Below are 12357 nucleotides of genomic sequence, written 5' to 3' on the forward strand. Positions count from 1 at the left end.
TTTGTATTCTGTGTAAGGGAAATGTTATACATTTATGTATTTAGCCTTTAGATAATGTTAAAACGTATTTCAAGAGAAAATAAGAAAATAAAGTTTTATAATAACTAACAAGAGAAAATATTTTTTTATTTTTTCTATTTTAGTATTTATACCTTCATTTGAGACCACCTATATTTTATAAGACATGGGGACCAAATCTGATCCTTTGATCGAAACTGATCTTGTGGCTCATCAGAAAACGTGATTAATACTAATTAATCTAAAAGATTAGTAAATTAGGGGTAGATTAGTCACTAGGTTAAATTTTAGATCATTAGATCTGTTATCTTCACGTTATCACAAAACCCAGCTGCTTCGATTCTTTCTACCAATTCACACTAATCGATCAATATTCCTTCATCTTCGATTCACGCTATCTAATCTTCTATTTGCTTTAATTTGAGTGATTGAGGTTTATGTTCATCTATCGATATCAACAATTCATTACAAGATTTTTATCGATTTTAGCTTTGTGGTCATCGATTTCATCCAAGGTAGAAGTTCAAGTGTTCGGTCGATTTCTGCTAATCTTCATCTTCTACAATTGCTAACGATCTTTCAAGCTGTGCTTTTTACTCTACGTCATGATTTCATCAATTGAGCAAGGTTTGATTTTTATTCCCCTGAGTTTTCATTGCTTTCAGATCAACGATTTTTAGCCATTCATCAACATTGGTAATCAATCATCAACTGATATCGATTTCCATCAAGTTGATGCTTCGAGTTTACTATCAAATCAGGTGTTTTATCAATTTAACTTCATCTTAAATCTATTATCATTTCAAGTATTTGATTTCAGCCATCGATTATCAATTTCAAGCTTTTGGTTTTTTCTGTGCATTCGAGCACATATTAAATGAAGATAAGCAAGCAAAAATAACGTATCTTCGTGTTATTTTGTGCTCATTCTATAAAATCAATGAGGTATGTACATAACTATTATTGTTCTTGAGCCAATTATCTTACATTATACACACACTCTACCTGTTTGATGAAAGTCCTGAATGAATATAGAGTCTGATGTAGAGTCTAATATACCACTCCTTCCTTCCCACCCTTAAACTTTGTTACTATTTAATGATATTGACCAGCAAATTCCAAGCTGATTTTTCTTAACTTAGTGATGACTGGTGTACTTCTTCTTTTTGTCAATGATTGAAGGACATACAATTGTCATCAATGCAAATGTTCAGTGCATATGTTGGAAGAAGCATATCATCCATATCTTGCCACCATTAATTAATGATGAGAACTTCATGAAGCATATTGACATGTTGGTTTCAATGGTGCTTGGTCCATAAAGAGTTAAAGTGGTTAAGAAGTTGATGGATGATGAGGACTTGGTTCATCTTTAGAATCGAAATCTGTAATGAGGATGTTGGTTTAATTTACTCCCTGCACTCTCTTTATTTCTTTCTTGATGAAATTGTTCTCTACATTTGTGCAACTTTAAACATTGTCATTGCAGCAAATATGTATCCTAATACCCATCAAACCCCTTTCACAGTGTAAAGTGGTACATACAGTTATGAAATTAGATAAAACTTTCATGTTTTCTATCATTACAACTTTTTAGGTAAGTCTTGAATGAAACTGTAGAGAATGTGGCTCAATAATAATTTCCTGGAGTGTCTCATTCAAAGTAGTGGGATGTTGTAAATTTGCTTATATTTTTTTTGTTTGGTTTCAAGTGATGTATTTGAGGTAATTGAATAAAACAATAACACTATATTCTAAGCTTTTACTTTTACATTGGTATTTACAAATAAATTGTGCATTATTTTAATTTTCTTACATATATATTGTTATATTCTAGTTCGATATTTGATGTTCATATAATCATTTAGTGTTACATTCTATTTAGAATGTTCTACATATACAAACATCATATAGCATTATTCTATAAGAATATTAAGTTGTAACTTGAATATAGACAACATAATTAAATTATTCTGTTAGAATGGTATATATATATTCAGAATATTAAATATAACATTAGAATCTTATGTAATATAAGTTCATTTTATATGTTATAACACAATTTAGAATATTACACTTTAATATCAGAATATTCCATACAATTTCATAATATTACGTATCAATTAACAACATATTAGTAAATATTGTAACCTTGTGATTTATTTTTTATAATACAAACTTGAAATTTGGTTTTTAATCTTTGAGGTTTTTAGAATGTGTTTCAACTTCCAGAGAAAAGTTTGATATTTATCCTAAAAGTATTCATTTCATTTTATAAACTTACATGTTTCTCATTCGTTTAAAAAGTTTATTAGTCTAGGTTCCTACATATTATTTGGTTTCCTACACACTTGAAGGGAATGATGGTCTCAATTAGAATATTTCATCTTATAATATAATATTACATCATATTACAATCTTCCAGATTATTACACATTAACATTATAAACTTTTCTTTTCTATAAATCAATTTTTTTTCTATAGACTATTCTATATATTCCTATAACACTATAAATTGTAAATTCAGAATATTACATAATATTTCATATAATATTAGAATCTTACATAATGTAAGTTAATTGTACACATTACAACATAATTTTATAATACTACGCTTAAATTTCATAATATTACAAATAACTTCATTATATTACATATTAACAACACATTATAAAAATATTGAATATTTTGAATAATTAGATTAATATCATATCATTGAGTATTAAAAAGCCAAAATTTAATTATACATTGTTGTATTAAAATATCTTGCATATAACTTAGAATGTCACATAATATTATTCTATTAAAATATTCTACATATAGATTATAAAAACCTATTTCTTTATTTTATTAGATTATAAACATCATACATCATAAAACTACAACATTCTAATGATTTTAAACATCATACACTCTACTTATAAAATTTACCTTGAATAGTGACTTAAATTCTAAAAAATACATAAACATCAATTGACGATAACAAACAACACATAAAATTATTCTATTAGAATATTATACATATGCTTATTATAACATAAAACATACAATATTATTCTGATGGAATATTTTACATAGAGACTTTAATTTTAAACTCATCTAATATTTGAAATATATTACTACTATTACACGACATAAACTACAAAATTACATGTATTATCATTTAATACATAATTATTGTTCAACCACAATATTGTTTTATTAAATATTCACCAATCTTCAAACATTCAAACCATAACTATTATTTGATCACTTGATGAGCTATCTGACGAGGCACCATGAACTACAGATTTTTATAGACCTTGTCGTACATTCTTTTCTTTAGGATCAAAAACTAATTTCCCTTGATTTGGTAATTTCGTTATCTTATCTGCATCAAAAAAATAAACCATACTTTTGTTAAAACAATAAAGTAGGATATAAACAATAAATTTTTAAAAATGTTCTAAACATGTTATTTCCAACTAAATGCATTTTGTTTAAAATCATATATTACACATTACTTAACAAAAATGTTTAAAACAAGTTATTTCAACAAAATTAAGATGTCTAAAATAATATATTACATATTACTTAACAAAAAGTTTGAAAGAAAGTTGTTTCCAACAAAAATCAAAATGTCTGAAATTAGAATATGACATATAATTTTAAAATATTTCATATAACTGCATAGTATATCAAATGCTCTCTGAATATTACACATTACTTCACAAAAATGTTCAAATCAAGCAGTTTAGACAAAATCAGAATATTTAGATAGCAAAACCCATATCACTCTATTTGTACTACATCTTCCAATTAAATAATATAATAACATTTGAACTTAGATTATACTAATAAGAATACGTAAAATATCAAAATTGAAAAAACCTTTTTACTAAATTTATATAAGAAGATAAATAATTAACATAATACCTGAAATAACTCACATATGGTCCTCACTGGAATCATAATGTTACTTTGTTTGAGAACTTTCTTTGAATCCTTTATCCTCGACTTTTTGGTATTGAATTTTCTGAATTTTCTGAAAATCTGAAATTCATAGCTAAACCTGTCGACAATAAAACTACATCATAAATGTAAAAGAATTCAAAAACAGTTAGACTTCAGTGTTATAAAACACTATATCATCTACTGAAATAAAGTTATGAAGTAACATATGACATCATATTAGAATAGCAAGAATATAAACTTATGAAACATCATATTATTAAACTTTTCTTCAATATCCAAATAATCAGCAAAATAGCAATAACATCTAAGATTATATTATAGTTCAGACACCTATAACATCTTAGAAAATTCTAAAATTCATAGCTAAACCTATATACAACAAACCTATATCATAAACTCTAAAGAAATCGTAAACAATTAGACTTCAATGTTATAAAACACTATATCATATAATAAAATAAAGTTATGAACTGACATATGAAATCATATCAGAATACCTAGAATATCAACTTATGAAACATCAACTTATTAAACTTTTTTCTAGAATATCAACTAATAAGCAAAATAACAATAACATATCAGATTAAATTATAGTCCGAACACCTGTAAAAAATCTAGAAAAAAAAATTATATGATGTTATAAATTAATTGTTAAATGTAGCTAGAGTACACAATTTCATAAAAAATGCTTCATAAATCATAATCGTTGAATAATCAGAATCAAAATCAAGGATAACTCAAGAGAATGTAGAATACAAATGCTTGAATTGTTGTTGATTTATAAATCAAAATAACTATATCATAAACCCTAACTACGTAAATCGGAATAATTTTATTACCAAGTTATAGTCGAAATATAGAAAAAATCAATACATGTTTTGTGAATTGGAGAATGACCAGGTGTATAATCCAAATATGAATCTATAGAATGAAGCATTTTTATGACCGATTTAGTGTTTATCGTGATGAAATCTGAAACAAATTATAATCACGAAAAACGTGTTGATTCAGAAATAGATGAAAATTGAGCTTGGCGATTCTGTTTTCTAGGGTTTTGAATTTTTACAAAAACACATAATAGCAAGCATAATATATATAATTTTATATTAAAACACACATTTCAATTCATTGACTAACAAGATACCATGTAATAACATTTCAGAATATCTAGAATATTTTACTAGAACATACATTATAATAATTAGAATAGTTAAAATTTAGCATAATAACAATCAAGAATATATAAAATAAATATCAATCCAAAATATACATAGTATTCAACTAAAACATACATTATACTTCATATAAGAATTAGAATATCACATAAAAACATTCCAGAATATATAGACTTTAGTGGAATTATAAAAGTTCATGTTTTGCAAAGTGGAGATTCATCATGTATATAATCAGAATATGATTGTGTAGAATGAGTCATTTTTGTGATCATTTTAGTGTTTTGTTGTGATTATATGAAACAAACTAACTTAAATTAACTACAAACATCAAATATTAGTAACATTCTAAAGCTTTACAACATACAAGAGATTCAATTAAATACCAAATCAAAAAATTAAAGTGATAATCCATTGATTAATATAAATCAAAATCATATACAAATCAGAATCATATAAGAACATTTGGAATACTAACATATCAACCCATATTATACAGATTTAGTACCAGGTCATGTCATTAATCAACAAATCTACTTCTAAAATCAAATATATAATTCATCAAATAAGCAAATCCAATATTATTAAGACATTACAAGGAGATAAAACCTAATTTATCAATTATTGAAACCTAAAATACCTGCAATAGATGTAATTTCCTAATGTTCTTGATCTTTTAAGTCACCAGGGTAAGTTTTTTGTATGAAAACTTAGATCTGAAGCCTTTGATTGAGAATCAACTACTTCTGACGGATCATCACACAAACCAGAGCTAGAATTAGAATCAATTTTAGCAAAATGAGCCACGATTAATGCTCGATTAGAAAAAAAATCTTCAAATTGGTGTACCTGAGCTTTGATTTGGTTGAATGAAATCGTAGTTTTTAGGATAAGAATCAGAATCAGTTTCTTTGTGTTTTTATTGAGAGATTGGAAACAAAGTTTATTCATGAACGAACTTTGAATCGATGAAAGCAAAATGTAATCACGATTCAAGATCAGAATATGAATCAGAACATTGAAAATCAAAATGATAGTGAATCATAATCGATTTTTAGGGTTTTAACGAGAAGAAATTAGAGTATTTTAACTCAAAATCACTCACAGATATAAAATCAAGAAGAAATTATGCTATTATACGTCACCTGGATTAACTCTAGATGCAAAATATGAATCCGATTCTGAATGACCCATTTGTTGTAAAACCAAGCTTCGATTTCGTTTGATTCAGGAATGTTGATGCTCGAGAACTTGATCCGATTTTATGATTAATCCGAAACAAATTTGTGAAGGAAGCAGAAGATGTCAATGATCGAGATTTGTATCAAATGGGTTTTAGTGTTCGTATCTAGGGTTTTTAGGAATAATACCGAGTGTTTTTTATGAGCTGCATGAAAAAGAATGTAAAATTCCATTCCTACCCCTCCGTGTCTTATTCTAATCCCAAAGTTCCATTTATTTACAAAAATGTCACCGCCTACTTTATGTTCCTTATGGTTTAATCTGATTTAATATCAGTTTTTGATTATTCAAGATGAGTGGTAAAGATTTGGTCTTCCCGTCTCACAAAATATAGTGGTCTCATATGAACCTAACCCTATATATATATATATATATATATATATATATATATATATATATATATATATATATATATATAAACTATTAGTTAAAAACAATATAAAGAAATAATTTTAAAATATCACATAAACTACATGATGATGAGGTATTTATACAAGTAAGGTTACATCATACCATTACGCATATGTTCGACAAAAATTACAAAGTTACGTGTTGCTACATGGCTACTTGCTAGTACCAAAACGTTACACCTTTCTCGAATTAGTTTTGTGAACAACTACTTTCATGTTTGCTGAAACAAATATTGTAATATAATAAAGGGTTAAGTTCGTAGATGGATAATAAATTATGCTTTTATTTTAATGGTATACTGTTATAAAAACGTTTAAGTTACTTGTCTTGTGTTGCTATTTTTTTTTGAAATCAATAGTGATTGGTAATTAAACATTTCATAATTGCTAAACTTATTCATAAAATTAAGGATTATTTGGTAAAACTAGTTGGTATTTGATAGCTAGAAACTAATAGTTGAAAATATAGTTTTTTATTTGTTATATTAATGTTTGACAAAAATAATTAATAGTTGTTCAAAATGTGTAAAAGGACCATCATTTAAAATAGATAAATATATAAGTATATGTTTAAGCACAATCATAGAAATTGATTAAAAAACCCAAAAGCTTTTTCTTAAAATGTGAAATTATTTTTAAATTTTAAGCTTTTTGTTTCAAGTAAATGTGAAAAGATCGTACTTTTTTTTTTTAAATCGAGATTTTTTTTGTTACAAGTTAAAAAATAGAAGCTTTGTTGTCAAACACACCATATACAGTCGTAATTTTTTTTTTTTTTAAATTAATTGCAACTGTGAAAATGAATTACACTAAACGAAACCTCTATTATACATTCGTTGTTGTATCAAAATTATAGCCTCCGGCATCAATTGGAGCAAAATTTGAAGGGAGAAAGAGAAAGAAAAATAAAAATAAAAATAAAAATAATGTAAATCGATTTTTTTTAGAAAAGCTAAAAAAAACTCAAACTTGATCAAGATGATCAGAGACGCCGGCGGGTGGAGCAGGCTTTAAAAGGTAGGTGGGATTAATATCTCCGGGCATGACTATGACGATTTTCGGCTCCATTTCCGGCGACAACTCCATACGAAACTCCGGCATGGATGTCTTTTCTTGATCACCGGTGTCGTTTTCCGATGAGTTTGAAGAAGAATATGGTCTCTTGTAAGAGCACACTAAGATGATCAATGCACACGCTATTAGGATTAGCATCAAAGCCAAACCTCCGAACAGGTATGGTATTGGAGAGCTCCACCGGAATCCGGTGGCGGCTGAAGTGGCCGACACGGCATAGGTGGTGCTGTTTGCTGGTGGTGTCATTTTGTATTTGGAGTTTTTTTTTTTCGCTTTGTGTTTGAGTGCAATAAGAAGATTGAATTATGTTTGTATTTATATCAAGAGAAGTAGTGCTGTAGAAACCAACTTCGCAACAGTGCATGGATTGGGATCAAGTGAGAAATGACTAATTTGCCCCTAGACTCTATTGATTGAAATTTGAAAGGAAGGAATTTTTTTCTTCTTTTTCTTTTCTTTTGCTTTACGATATCTTTGCTTTGCTCATAAAGCACTACTTTGGGAAGTGATTCATAATTTCAGCTTACATTATGCCATAATTTGCTTTCACATTTTAACCATGAATAACTGGTTTGAGGTTATAAATTTGTGACTTACTCACTCAGGGACAAATATGTCTTTTGAGTCGATATGTATGTATATATTTTAAATTTTGTAATAGTGTAAAAATTAATAACATATATAGCTATATATGTATCAAAATGGTTCAAAACATATATATTTTAGTATGGGTCAAGCAAGTTAATTAGGTTGATTGTGAACGCTTTTTGTTTGAATTTGTTTATAAATAATTAGTATTTAAAATGATTGCAAAATTATATTGTTGTAATTAGAATTTGAAACCAAAAAAAGTATTAACATGCCATATGGATTTAAAATACTAGTTGGGATCCTTTTGTTTTTAGCTACATTTCTTTATTTCTATGCCCGTTAAAAATAATACACAATAAAATTATAGGTTTTTTGATATGTTTTTTTATTGAGACTAAAAAGAGATTGTGTATGACTCGACTCGATCATATTCACAATGTTTGATATCACACTTTGAAACCAAATGAATCGGTCCTGACTCATCTGATATTCTCTTATCCGATCAGATTCAGGATTGTGTTTGATCTAGTCAGACATTGATTCAATCAAATCTGACTCAATCAACAACTATTAAACAAACCACATGCATAAATACATTATTCAAAATTAAAGCATCCAAATTGATTAATGCATAGTCAAAATTGGTTTTGTAATTAGAGTCTGCCCAAATGAAAAATGCAACATGCACACCATTAGGTTTCGATATTACTCGTTTTAGTCTGGGCACACTTTATATTTTGGAAAAACTTTTATAAAGCATATATAGAAAGACTAAAATTAAATTTAAATGAATTAAGAAAGAAACATATACGATTATTAGGTAACGTCACCATAAATTATGATTTTTAGCAAGAAGTAAACAAATGAAAAATAAGAAATAGACCGATTGTGAAGTTGTACGTAAGGGACCCACGTTATCGTATAGCTTGGGTACAAGTATCTATGTGTTTCCAAATTTGCCCATAAGCCCCAAAACTAACTCACTTGTCACCTTCCCACTTTACTTTTCAGAGAACATGCCATATCTTTAAAATATTTTTATAAATGCACAAAATGAAGTAAAACATTTATCGGTCCGGTTTCAATGATGACTCTTTTTAAAGGTAGGACTTGTGAGAATTCATTAAAAAAATTGAAAAAAAATCTAAAAAAAATACAAATCTTAAAATCAAGCATACTACTATATCCGGAAGGAAAAAAATTTGGAAAAAAAAATTTGCATCATTAAAATTGAATCATGGATTATAAAAATGATCCATGCTTCAATTTTAATGATCCACATTTTTTTCTACTTTTTTTTCTCTCCGATGTAGTACTATGCTCGATTTTATGATTTGTATTTTTTTCAGATTTTTTTTTCAATTTTTTTAAGGTGTTCTCACAATTCCTCACTTTAAAAAAAGTCTTCACCCGATCCAGTTTCATCATTTGTAAGAGCATTTTTTTAGATTATTTTTCATTCAACAAACAAGATATTATCAATTTTAAATTATCTTCAATTACTTAGTCATTTTAAAAGCTTTTTATAAAAATAAATTATTACTTTTATCTTTGTAAAGTATTTTATAAATCTATTCATATAATTTGTTAATTTTAAATAATATAGTTTTTTTAGCATACAACAACACCAACAATGTGCCCTTACACAATCTAGGTGGAGTAAACATTGCTACTTGTTTTGTACTTTTTGATTGTTATCACAAATAATGAATAGTAACTACTAAACACATCAAAAGTTAATCACCATTAGTTATAAATCCATTATTTTTGTTAATAAAGAGAATAATAGTTTGTGTAGCTATAAATTCATTATCTGTTAGTTGAAATGGTAACTTGAGTAACCGTGAAACTTTTGTCATCCTTATTAAGTTTAATGGTAGCTTAAGTAGATATAAGTCGTTACACAGAGCGCCCAAAGCGCCCAAATAGACACATTGATGCAAACTATGCAACACACAAGGTTGTAGACCTGTGTCTCAATTCTATGACAATAATGATGAAAGCAAAACATCGCAACACAAAATCAAGGTTAGTATACTTACATAAATAAGTTTCCCATAAAAAGTACTATAAAATTTGGTCGCACTAGAATAAAAAAAAACAAGAAACAATAGCAACATATTAGCAATACCTTACTAAGAATTTTCTTTCTTAAATTGATTCTCGTTAGCCCTACAAAAATTATCAAGAGTTTTAAAGCCCACCCTAAACCATTCATAAGTACTATTCGGTTTGAAGTTCTTATTAACATGTACAAAACATCGTACGATCCCATATATTTCCATCAACAGCTAATAAAGCACCTTGCGCTTGATTGATTACACGATGAGTTTCACCCAACTTTTCTCCTTGAACCAATAGTACACATCAGACCTTGAGAAAAAGACAATAAACTCAACTGATCATGGACTCAAAATTGAAAGGAGAAGACAAGCAGGTACAAAGGAGTAACATTGTGTTAGGTGACAACAAAACAAGTTAAGCACTCCAGACAAATATAAAAAAACAAACTTCGATGAGCTCACAAAACTTCTAAAAAACGTAAATCAGCAGAACACAATATTTAACGTGGTCCAGTCAAGGTGGCCTACGTCCAAGGGCGAACAAGAGAGAGAGAGAGAGAGAGAGAGAGAGAGAGGATTTTATTAATTTTCTACAACTATTACAAGAACTAAAAATTGTATCTCACTTTGAGCTCTTACATAAATCTAGCAATTTAAAATGATGGGATATGAGTCTATTTATGCTTGAGGGATCAGACTTAAAGCCCTAATAGGCCAAGCCCATTGGCCCATAGGCCCATAAATGGTTACAACCAATCATATTCCGCCATGCAGCATCTTCTGGAACATTCTTCCATGTCATACAACCCATGAGCATTAACTACACACATGATGGACAACCTTGACCATAGTTGAGCATCATGATGCACATGTGGCGCATCATGAACACTAATGGTCCAACATCCATAATGGTGGCACAACAAGGTGTATTTCTTGAGCATGATCATCTTCTAAGCATACATGGATCAACATGGCACATCAAAAGAATCAAGATGACGCATCATGTACCAAGATGGTCCATGATAGTGTAACATCTCTTTCATGGCGCAACAACATCTTCGTGGCTCAACATCTCCTTGGCTCAACATCATATTGGCACAACTTCAGACATGATGGCGCATCATTTTATCTTTTGGTGCAACATCCCTAAGGATGGCACAACTTCCTTCTACATGGCGCAACATCCCTAAGGATGGAACAACTTCCTTCTACATGGTGCAACATGATGCTCCATGTTGTTGTAACACTCCAAAAATCATGGAAATTTAAAAAATTTCAAAAACAACCAATATCCATAATTGTTTACAAAAAGACCACTGTTTCAAAAGTAAAGTCATATCAGAGTGTCCCAAAAATCAATATTGTGAAAATAAGAAGATGTGCACGATCAGGCCTTCGCTTTCCCATGATCGTTTGAAGTCTTGAAACAATAAACTAAAACAGTAAGCCAAAGCTTAGTGAGTTCCCCCAAAGTACCATCACAAAACATATAATATACATAGATTTAGCATGACGGGTCCACAACCTCCTAGTTGGATTACCCTGGCCCACAACCTCCCGGTTGGATTGCCCTGCATACTACATACTGGGTCCGCAACCTCTTAGTTGGATAACCCTGGCCCATAACCTCCCGGTTGGAATGCCTTGGCCCACAAACTCCCGATTGGAATGCCCCGGTCTATTGACTGACCGCACAAAGTAGTAGTCTCAACCGACATAACATGTCGACATATAATAGACAACAAGCATACTCAGCAAACAGATAATCATACAACCAATAATCACAGGTAGTCCTACAAGTCTACCAGTCTAACACCTATTAGAAGCTATCAT

At 28.9% G+C, this 12357-nt stretch overlaps 1 long non-coding RNA gene across 2 annotated transcripts; it reads right to left on the reverse strand.

Moving 5' to 3' along the window:
* Nucleotides 1-3091: 3091 nt before the first annotated feature.
* On the reverse strand, nt 3092-6765 carry LOC145109350 (uncharacterized). 2 transcript variants are annotated; one of them, XR_013708944.1, is made up of 4 exons: nt 6290-6765; nt 5785-5890; nt 3934-4084; nt 3092-3388 (listed from the first exon to the last, which is right to left on the reverse strand). It is a non-coding gene; the product is annotated as an uncharacterized LOC145109350 (long non-coding RNA). The 2 variants fall into 2 exon arrangements; XR_013708943.1 differs by having other exon boundaries at nt 3094-3388; nt 3934-4069; nt 6290-6763.
* Nucleotides 6766-12357: the final 5592 nt, after the last annotated feature.

The sequence above is a fragment of the Lactuca virosa genome, chromosome 4 (assembly GCF_052849685.1).
Source record: "Lactuca virosa cultivar CGN04683 chromosome 4, Lactuca_virosa_CGN04683_v6, whole genome shotgun sequence".
In the NCBI taxonomy this organism is placed as follows: Eukaryota; Viridiplantae; Streptophyta; class Magnoliopsida; order Asterales; family Asteraceae; genus Lactuca; species Lactuca virosa.